We start from the raw sequence: 12500 nt of genomic DNA on the forward strand, positions 1-12500 counted from the left end.
ATGTTGATTATTATCATAGTTTTCATTATTATCATTCTTGATAGGAGGATGAATAATATACATAATATTCCCATTCTCGAGTATTTGTGGTCAGTCCAGAAATGAGAACTACAACTACAAACGTATCATAATAAGGTTTAATGCCATGGTATCCAACCATTTTAACATTCAATAAAAAAAAGTATTCCATTAATTTGGCTAGAACGATGAGTATTAACATTTCATGAATAAAAAAAAAGGCCCTAATAACTCTGACCTCCAGTGAATATTATCAGGAGAATCAAGGAGTAATAAAACGTCTTAAGTATTTCCAGATAGAAGTGGGTAACCGCGACGACTGTCTTTGGCAATGCAAAGTTAAAGCATACTTCGTCTTGGTCGCTTCTAAAAGTGTTTCAGCTCAATTCCCGTCTCATAATTAGCAATTATCATACAATTCTGTTTCTTGATTCACCTGTTGTTTTACTGTACTTCCATTTTTTTCCCAATTTTTTAATATGAATATTAAATTTCATGAAATATATCTTAGCGAATTAATGACCTTTTTGAGATTCTTCATTGCAAATGTTTGAGCTCTGTAGCCAAACAAGCCACCTTACGCTGATAGCTGAAGATAACCTGAAATTCTTACAAAATTCGGAATCACCTCCCTATTATCATTATCCTTCAATCTTGCAACATACAACATTGGTGCTTGAGGAGTTTCGTAATGGTTTCCGTTCATTAGAGGAAAGCGCTGGCTGCAACTATCCAATTAGCATCTAAGGGTCTGTATAGCATCGAGTCATAAAGCGTCCCTAACTCCATCGAGTTAAGACCGGGCCGAGTTGCGAGTTAGGCGAAGTTCGGGATAATTTCGAGACATTGGAAATGGGTTTGGCTAATGGGAACTTCCTTGATGTATCCGGGAGATGGACGAAGGTTATTAGGGGATGATATGAACTGCATTCATGATCACTTGTGAAATGATATATTTACAAAATAGTATTATACTCTACTGTGAACTTGACAGGGAATACTTAATGGTGATAGCTATAGAATTGTACTGAAATAATGACTGAGTTTTCCAAAGAAAGTTAAGTCTGAAAAGCATGATTATATACAATTTCAATTGACAGAATCCTTCCCCCCTACAATTATGCACTGTTTCTTATATGAAAATACCAAGTAGTTTGTTTTCCTTTACGATGATAATTAATCCTGTTTAAGACTATGAAGTAATGGAATTAACAATAAACTATAATAAATTTACGATATATTTACGCTTTCTAATTGCAATAAACAAAAAACACTAACCATGAATTGTCTTGGACGACAATATATTCAACAATGAATCTTAAGTGGTCATAAATTTCCATAGATAACAGCCAGTTATACAGCCCTCTCTCTCTCTCTCTCTCTCTCTCTCTCTCTCTCTCTCTCTCTCTCTCTCTCTCTCTCTCTCTCTCTCTCTCTCCAGTTTATTAGGGTATTAAACCTGAGTTCCGATCCTCCAACCACCGCCATCTGTGCCTCAAGACATATCAGAAGCAGAGGCAGAGAGTGTCTGTAGCAGCGCATGTTGTAAATGACAACGCACTCCCATAAATCAGTGATTTCTCGTCTGCTGGAAATGGCGTTCAGGTGCTTCGGAGATTCCTGAAGACTGGGCGCTTCATTTGAAACCGTACTGGCAATTTGTCACTGTGTTATTTACCGTGATACTCTGACAGTTTCATTTGAAACCGTACTGGCAATTTGTCATTGTGTTATTTACCGTGATACTCTGACAGTTTCATTTGAAACCGTAATGGCAATCTGTCATTGTGTTATTTACCGTGATACTCTGATAGCTTCAACCCGAAAACGAAGTATCATTTAATTGCACCAACAGCACGGCGAAAGCATATTTTTTTTTCTTTCAGAATTATACTGTTAATCATAGAAGCCAACATGACACCCAAAGATAAATTTCACTGTTTTGTATTTCTAGGAATGTGTTCTTTCTTAAACCAGGCCTTTGCCCAATAGCAAAATTATGCCCTTTCTGGATTTTGCGAAACAAATGAAGAAATTTTCGTTCTTCAGTTATGCTTAGAATACAGCATGAGTTTGGTTGCCGTGGGATTCAGTTCGAGCAACGCAGTTGTTGTATCTGTGGACGTGATTGCTGAAATATGCGTGTGTATATAATTGCCTACTTACTTACACACATACAAACACACACACACACACACACACACACACACACACACACACACACACACACACACACACACACACACACACACACACATATATATATATATATATATATATATATATATATATCATAATGAGAGAGAAAGTGTCTAGTATTCTCCCGGAGGCTCCCCTGTCATGGGTAGAGATATAGTGTTAAAAGTATATAAATGCATCCCCACATAAATACACTGCTTTAAACTGGAAAGAAGAAACCGTCAAACTAAAAGTCAGTTGATATAAAGACACTGTCCAGATTTTTGAAGTCTTCCCAATTATATCTTCCGCCCTTATAATCCGGAATCATCCCTGTGATACCAACCTATTTCATGGTAAAATCCGCACTAATTCTATATTTTTGAACTAAAAATGGAAAAACAAAATAAAATTTAGAAATTTACTTGAAGTCAAACCATTGACAAGTAATTACGGAATTAAAACTTAGTTGCATTTTATATAAATAATAAAAATTACTCAACGTCCAAAGCTTTGTAGTGAAAACCTGCAACAAACAACCGTGAAATATCTTTGAAGGAAGATGCAACAAATTGCGAACGTTGCCTGAAATTCAAGAGGCAAAGGCTGCTTCGTCATTTTAACTTGCAAATTGTTTAATCCTTTACACGAGTCTCTGGAACCGAAAATAATAAAAGACTGGCACAAAGCACTATACAGCACGTAAAAATTATTTGCACGCAAAATATTCCGCACCAATTAAATCAGATTAAAAGATAAAGCGTATATCCTGTTGCGTGCAAAATTAATGTAGATAATGAGGCTTATTGCATCATTATATATTTATTGAATGGATGAATTTTTAGGCCAGTCTTTGTATTACTTGCATGAGATTTAGAAATACACGCTGAATGTTAAAGTTTTTTTATATTACAAAACTCATTAGTTACAGGTCCATTCGAGTTTTCATTTATTTATTTTTTTTAAAGAAACAATCCACGAAATTCTGCAAAGAAAGTCTACTAAGATACTTCTGAAAATTTTATTACATATGGCGATAATAAAGTTAATAGTAAGTGGATGTAATTGTCATGATAATAATGATTATAATTACTAATATACCGGCATCTCGAATACTTTCCAAGAATATACAAGACATTGTTAATTTTTTCTTACATTGTGCGTTTGCTTTTTCTATTTTTTTTTTTTTTTTTTTTTTTTTTTTTTTTGCAAATAGAAAGCATTTTGAAACTAAAGAAAAGTTTATACTTATCGGAGTTCGCCATTATACTGAATATTCCTAAAAAAAAATTATTCTCGTTTTGCTACTAATGCTCCTCGGTGTAATCTTCATTTTTTTAAAAATTTAGTAACCAGTAAACACCCAAAGCGATGAGAGTTATTGTTCTTAAGACTTCCTATATCTTCAGAGATGGTTCCTAATAACGACACTTGCTTCGCATCATTTTTTTCCTTATTTCTGATAAGCTCTTCCCCTCGCTGGGTTGCCATTTGTTAATTTGCTACCTGGATTTCATTCTTTGATACCAGATCTCTCAAGGTGGAGATGTCTTCTGTCAACATATGAATTATGATATAGAAAAAGTTAAGTATATCTTAGTTTAACCAGACCACTGAGCTGATTAACAGCTCTCCTAGAGCTGGCCCTGAGGATTAGATTTATTTTGCGTGGCTAAGAACCAACTGGTTACCAAGCAACGGGACCTACAGCTTATTGTGGAATCCGAACCACATTATAGCGAGAAATGAATTTCTATCACCACAAATAAATTCCTCAATTCTTCATTGGCCGGTCGGAGAATCGAACGCGGGGTCAGCAGATTGCTAGCTGAGAACGGTACCCACCCTCTCCGACCTGCCAATGAAGAATTAGAGGAATTTATTTCTGGTGATAGAAATTCATTTCTCGTCATAATGTGGTTCGGATTCCACAATAAGCTGTAGGTCCCGTCGCTTGGTAACCGGTTGGTTCTTAGCCACGTAAAATAAGTCTAATCCTTCGGGCCAGCCCTAGGAGAGCTGTTAATCAGCTCAGTGGTCTGGTTAAACTAAGATATACTTAACTTTTTTCGTCCAATGAGGAACTCTAGTTAGACCATCGACGAAGTGTATCCTGTTTCACCAACTCTCATGAACTTTATTACGACAAGAACCATCTTGTGGCACCTTTGGTGGTGTCGCTAAGAACCAGTGCATACTGCTCGGTCTGTACAGCGTCACGAACTTACACCAGACCTGATGCGTGTCACTCAACTTTGTAGAGAGCTAAGAATTAGTGAGTGCTACAACCTCTTAAGGGTCAGGATCTAACTTCTACAAAGACGCCAATATTCTCTACAAGTTCATGACATGTGGAATTCCTGCATTATTATTATTATTATTATTATTATTATTTGTAAAATTAGGAAAAAGACCTTCTTTAATACGGGTTTTGTTAAACAAAATGGCAGTTTCAACAGCATTTATTTTATAAAGTAAACACTCAGTTCGTCTTATTAATTGTTTTTCTTGCGCTGGAATGGTTGCAAGCAATTGACCATATTCATATCCACACTAAACCACCAGATATGAATATTGGTCAATTGCTTGCAACCATTCCAGCGCAAGAAAAACAATTAATAATTGAGCGTTTACTATATAAAAAAAATGCTGTTGAAACTGCCATTTTGTTTAACAAAACCTGTATTATTATTATTATTATTATTATTATTATTATTATTATTATTATTATTATTATTATTATTATTATTCGTTGAAGATGCACTTTATACAGGATGCTGCGTAGACGATAACACGTACATTTCAAAGAAGAGGTACGGACGACTTCATAAATGATAACAAAAATGAATTTCCAATGATTTATCTTTACAGATAATAATGGTAATATTAAGTCGATGATGATAATTCGGAAGCTGTGTTTAACATTCGAGAAAGTTTCCACACACAAATTCCAGACATACCTCGCCATCCTTGGATACAAAGGGATGGCCAAAAGCACACGTATAACCAGAAATACTGCGATGCAAGCAACAGAAGGAAATTTGGAAAAACATTCCGATTTTGCTTGTGGGAATGTTTTCAATGGGGGGAACAAAATAAAGTTTCTATAGAGCGTTAATTACAAAAAGCAGATTTGCACACTAGCATCACCGTGACTGGGCAAACAATGGAAGCAAAAAGAACAATGAGTATTTTTGGAAAATACTTTTTACAAATTTCATGCAAAAATGTTTTTGGGGACACCCGACAGCTTACCAACTCTGTGTCTGTATTGGTACAGTGGCGACTCTAAATGAAAGGACGCTAACGAGTTATCAATACAATTTCATAGACAAAATGAATTTTCAATATTATTTCTCTATGAAGCTCAACTTCAAAGTAATATGCATGGCATTTAACACAAAAATAAAAATTTCTTCAAGGAAGGGGGAAAAAGTAATTCACTTACGTTCGTCCGAAGCATTTGTTCTCTTAATAATTCTCCTAACATATATATATATATATATATATATATATATATATATATATATATATATATATATATATATATATATATATATATATATATATATATACATATATATATATACATATATATATATATATATATATATATATATATATATATATATATATATATATATATATATATATATATATATATATATATATATATATATAATATATATATATATATATATATATATATATATATATATATATATATATATATATATATATATATATATATATATATATATATATATATATATATATATATATATATATATATATATACATATACTGTTAAGCAAAATATTTTCTCCAAAAGAGTGGCTCTAAATAGAAACACCATAATATTTACATAATATTCACTACCATATAAATTCTCTAAGTGAATTATGGATGAGTCCACTGTACCGAAAGCTTCCAAATCTTTAGCCTCTTCACACAACTAAGAAGAATGGTTATCTACAATGCGTCGGACATCCCTACACACACTGCACCAATTACCTCTATCTTGCACGGACCCGTTATTTTTAGATAATAATGGTTTGGTCATTTCTCTCATGCACTCTATCCACTTCATCCCATATTCCTCCACTGCAACAATTTTCAACCATACAATCTTTTCACCAGCCTATTGTCGTCCATTCTTCCCATATGACCAGAGCATCTGTTTGTGAACAAATCTCTTCATCTCGAAACTTTTATAACACTTCGTCTACGTATCCAACCTCAAATTTGTATTAAACCCAGTTACAAGGTAGATAATTCACCTAAAGAGTTTCAATCTTGTTATTCCATTACTTACACTCACAATCCATACTTCACTTCCAGATATACAAATGCACACGTAAGTTACTCGGTGACCATAGTAAAATGCTTGAGCAAAGAGAAATATATATATTTATATAATATTTCATTAATATATATAATATATATATATATATATATATATATATATATATATATATATATATATATATATATATAATATATATATATATATATATATATTTGATTAAAGAGAGACAACCCGACTTTTTTGAAAGATAGCCACTATAGAAATGAAGAACTTGGCTAATTAAGCAACACTAATCTATATCGTTAATGATAAGCAAATCCTAATTAATCTTCGAATGCATGTTATCAGGACATATAAATAAATGAATATCGAGAGGCATTTCAGCAATAAACTAATCTATATCATTAATGATAAGCAAATCCCTAATCTTCGAATGTATGTTATCAGGACATATAAATAAATAAATATCGAGAGACATTTCAGCAATAAACTAATCTGTATCGTTAATGATAAGCAAATCCCTAATTAATCCTCGAATGTATGTTATCGGGACATATAAACGAATATCGAGGGCATTTCAGCAATAAACTAATCTGTATCGTTAATGATAAGCAAATCCCTAATTAATCTTCGAATGTATGTTATCAGGACATATAAATAAATGAATACCGAGAGGCATTTCATTAATAAAGATTATTTTACTTTCTCATAAGGATACGATATCTCAATCAGAGAGGAGTAGATAAAACAGTTTTAAACTCTCAAACGGTTTCCCGCTTCTCGTTTATCATCTGCTGTCAGATTACTGCAAGCGGAGATTGCTTTCCCACGATACTCCAAAAGCAATTTTTTGGGAACATGGGAAGATTTTTCGTTTGTATTTTTGAGTTCCTATATTTTTCTTCTTTTTTAGGAAATGAGGTAAATTATATATAAATATATATACATAAATAAATATATACTATATATATATATATGTGTGTGTGTGAGTGTGTGTGTGTGTGTTTGTATAGGGCACTTCCGCCACCTTTTTCTTCCCTGTGGCCAGGTAATGTGTTTAGCATTATTTTAAGCTAAGAATAATGTATTTTTTATTCGTTAAATTTTCTCTGTAAATATAACGCTAAACAACTTCCACTCAATAAATCTTGAAAATTTCATTTTTAATATTCCACCGTGATCATCACGAAATGAGGTAAAACAGTTTTTTTTTCTAAGTAAAGACGTTATATTCGACCTACAAAAAGAATTCCTACTTTCTATGGCAGATCCATAAAGGCTTCAGAAAAGCTGCAAAACGGGATCTTCTTCATTCCCATTTAGAGAGAGATGATGTAAAAGCTGACTCCCAAACTCGTTAATGAGCAAAAAGTCCCAAGATGGAAAAAATTCCACTATGGTGCTAGTATAGACACGGATGCTTGATAAAAAAAAATACAGATAATTATAAAAATGGAATAAGAAGAATAAAGAATTTATTAAACACAGAAGACATTGCACACCTAACTTGCAGTGAAGAATAAAAAGTAATATTTTCTCCTATCTGACTGCCGGATATATTATGTTCATGACAAAAAATACTTGATGAGTTTGAGCAATTTTGAAAGGAAATGCAGACTGTGATAAAACGAAGACTTCGAGTGAATACGGAAAATATCATTCTTTTCCTTTAATACCTTTCAAACCAGAAGAACTATGATTTTTACATACTATGAAAAAGAAGCCATCAAAGAGAGAGAGAGAGAGAGAGAGAGAGAGAGAGAGAGAGAGAGAGAGAGAGAGAGAGAGAGAGAGAGTTACGTAAAGAATCTTTTCCTATGGTCATAATATATAACTATATATCTTCAGTTAGCCTGCGTAAAAAGAATTGTCCCAAATGTAAGGCATAAATATCTACACATTTCTTTAAGGTATAGAAGATTTAGACATAATATCGTTCTGTTTTGTTGCAGAGATACCTATCTCTTCATAAGAATAAGAATTGAGAATCGTCGACCTAAGGAAGACGCAGTAATGGTAAAATGAAAATTGTTTTCAACAGCCAAATTCCTGTCAAAACTGACAAATAAATATAAAAACTCACACAATCGTGGAACAGAGCTTTTGTCACAGGTTCAAGACATCACATCAGTGCTATGCGATGTTTCGCGACTGTTTTTGGAATGTGTTCTATGCTTTTATATTTGTGTCTATTACATGTCCATTATAATCCGGCATGAGCTTTACATATAACACGTGAAAATTCGCAGTGTTGATGATCTGTCAGACGCGTATAAACATTTTTTACCTGTATGGACAATGAGTTCTGCCTCTGGTCTAAGTTTCCAAGTTGTACGAAAATTAACTACCTACAAAGTTATTATATATATATATATATATATATATATATATATATATATATATATATATATATATATATATATATATATATATATATATATATATATATATATATATATATACATATATATAACATTTATATATATATATATATATAACATTTATATATATATGTATATATATACACACACACACACACATATATATATATATATATATATATATATATATATATATATATATATATATATATTGATTGTTTGATTATACACTGCTAACAATCATAGCCACAAGTTATAAACCACAAGTAGCTGTTTTGGTAATAATGTAGTAAGAGAATATTTTTTTATCTACAAATATTCGTAAATGAAAGTTTGCAGATGAATTTAAAGCACTAGCATAATAAGATATTATACTGATCATAAAACAAAAAAAGAATTGCTATAAAAATATGCAACTAAAAGAATAATCTAGACTGTCTTTTTTCTCACACTAAACTATTTTCATAACCAGTACAAAGTGATAAACACTTCTTTTTCATAAATAGCTTAAACATCGATTGCACTGCAATAACGCGCCTCAAGCATTGTGAAAGACAAAAATATCTAGATAAACGTTAAGCAAAGAAACATCTCCTGGAATGTTTATAATTTTTTTTTTTTTTTGCAGGAAAAACTATTTTTTTCTCTTAATTAGGTCACATTAGGTAAAGCCATTTTAAACCATAACATGCAATCCACGTTCGTTGTGTAATAAGGAGCTCTTGATAAAATAAACTGTTACCATTTTCATGGAATGTCATGGAACACTTTGGCCATCTTTTGGTGGTGTTCATAAATGCGTATGGGTTAAAATTACACTACAAACAGATAGTAAATAGCAATTGCTCCTGAAAAAGCAGGTTTATACCTACATAGTAAAATTCTATCTTTTCGTTAATGTCCACTTTTACTGGCTATCAATTATGATTTCTCATTTACTGATAATCATGATTAAAATATGCTCCGTTGATCTAATGCTGATAGAGACAAGCAGAAGGGACAGTGCATTATGGATGTCCTAAATTACAGTAATACTGCAGCATGACACGACGAAAGCTCTTCGTTGGGAGAGTCGGTAGAGTTCTGGCCTTGCACTCGGTAGGTCCGAGTTCGACTCTCCGGTCGGCTAATAAAGAGTTAGAGGAATTTATTTCTGGTGATAGAAATTCATTTCTCGCTATAATGTGGTTCGGATTCCACAATAAGCTGTAGGTCCCATTGCTAAGTAACCAATTGGTTCTTAGCCACGTTAAATAAGTCTAATCCTTCGGGCCAGCCCTAGGAGAGCTGTTAATCAGCTCAGTGGTCTGGTAAAACTAAGGTATACTTAACTTATGACACGACGACTGACGTTAGACTGCGTGACAGATTTTGGAACAGAAGGGTTTTAACATCCAGAGAGCAAAGACGGTGTACGAGTTTATGGTAGGCTAAGTGTCGACGCGCTGTTGATGACCCACATGTGCTGGGTAATTATGATACTGATAAATCTGAAGTTAAAGGATAAAAGTGTCACCGTTTGATGCTTTGTTTTTGTCTATAAGAACCAGATATTGTGGAATCACCACATTTTCAACTGAAATTATATATATATACATACATATATATATATATATATATATATATATATATATATATATATATATATATATATATATATATATATATATATATATTATACAGAAAGAGAGAGAGAGAGAGAGAGAGAGAGAGAACGTTGAACAGCCTTTATTACTTTAAGTAAAAATGGTTCCTTGTCTCCCATAAAGAGGTCCAGAGCAAGCGGCTCTTTCTACCCGAAGGTCCCTTTGTGCAGAGAACCAATTCCTTTTTGAATGCCCTATAAAAAAAAAGATAATGCATATTCAAGGCAACAGTCTTTTGTTACTGAGTTTACAATATATCACACTGTCATGATGCGTTTTGGATAGTACTTCTGGCTATAATAAACCTGATGGCTGAGGCGATTTGGTATAAAATATGTTTTTTTTGTTTGTCTCGCGTTAATCAATATTATTATTACCATTATCATCATTACTGATGGGAAGATGAATTTGAAAATTTACAATATACATAACATTTTCATTCTCGAGTATTTGTAGTCAGTTCAAAAATTAGAATTACAACTACAAAATGTAACATAATAAGGTTTAATGGCATGGTATCCAATTATCTTAACATATGAAAATAAAATGAAAATATTACATGAACTTAGCTCAAACAATGAATATTAAAATTTTATAAATGAAGGTTAAAATTCTATAAATGAAGGCTAGGCTAATAACTTTGATCTCTTGGAACATTATCGGGAGAAGCAAGGATTAATAAAAAGTCGGATCTTTCCTAGATAGTGACCCCAAGGGTTTTAACCAGGTATGTATCCACCTTTGCGGCGTGTTTAGTACAAGCCCGTTCGGGACGACCGTAAAAACATAAACAAAAGACTGTAAATATCGTAAAGATAATGACCCCAAAGACATATTAGTCCTAGATAACGACCCCCGAACTTTGCTGGGTGTCACTATCTAGGAAAGATCCCAAACGTCTTTAGTATCCCAAGACAGAAAGGAAAGAGTAAGGTCAGATTGGGTAACAGAAACGAGCGCGTCTGGGAATTCACTGCTTGAATTCCCAAATTCATCTGGGCGGCTTCTAAAATTCTGTCAGCTCGAAATACTCAATTCCCGTCTCGTAATTAGCAATTATCAAGTAATTCTATTTCTTAATTCATCTACATTTTTACTTTACTTCCAATTTTGTCCTATTTTCAAGTTTAAGTATATTCAATTTCGTGAAACATTTACCTTTTTAAGACCCCTTATTATACGTTTGTGCTATGAACGAAAACACAAGCTACCTTACGCTGGCTGATAGCTAAAAATAAGCTGAAATTTAGCATTATCCTTCAATCTTGCAACATACAACATAAGTGCTTGAGGAGTATCGTAATGGTTTTCGTTCATTAGAGGAAAGCGCTGGCTGCAACTATCCAATTAGCATCTAAGGGTCTGTATAGCATCGAGTCATAAAGCGTCCCTAACTCCATCGAGTTAAGACCGGGCCGAGTTGCGAGTTAGGCGAAGTTCGGGATAATTTCGAGACATTGGAAATGGGTTTGGCTAATGGGAACTTCCTTGATGTATCCGGGAGATGGACGAAGGTTATTAGGGGATGATATGAACTGCATTCATGATCACTTGTGAAATGATATATTTACAAAATAGTATTATACTCTCCTGTGAATTTGACAAGGAATACTTAATGGTGATAGCTATAGAAGTGTTTTGAAATAATGACCGAGTTTTCCAAAGAAAGTCAAGTCTGAAAAGCTTTTATATATAATCTTTCGATTAACGGAATGTCCTTTCCACTACAGTTATGTAATGCTTGTTAGACGTAAATACCAAGTAATCTCCCTTCAAAAGATAATTAATCCACTTTTTCTACTTTGAAGTACGGGAATTAACAATAAGCTATAATAAATTCATGATATATTTTTGCTTTCTAATCGCAATGGAGAAAAAGTACTAATCACGAATTGTCTTGGATGACGCCTTATTCATCCATGAATCTTAAGTTGTTCATAAATTTCAATAAGTAACACGAAGTCATGC

The sequence above is a fragment of the Macrobrachium rosenbergii genome, chromosome 36 (assembly GCF_040412425.1).
Source record: "Macrobrachium rosenbergii isolate ZJJX-2024 chromosome 36, ASM4041242v1, whole genome shotgun sequence".
In the NCBI taxonomy this organism is placed as follows: Eukaryota; Metazoa; Arthropoda; class Malacostraca; order Decapoda; family Palaemonidae; genus Macrobrachium; species Macrobrachium rosenbergii.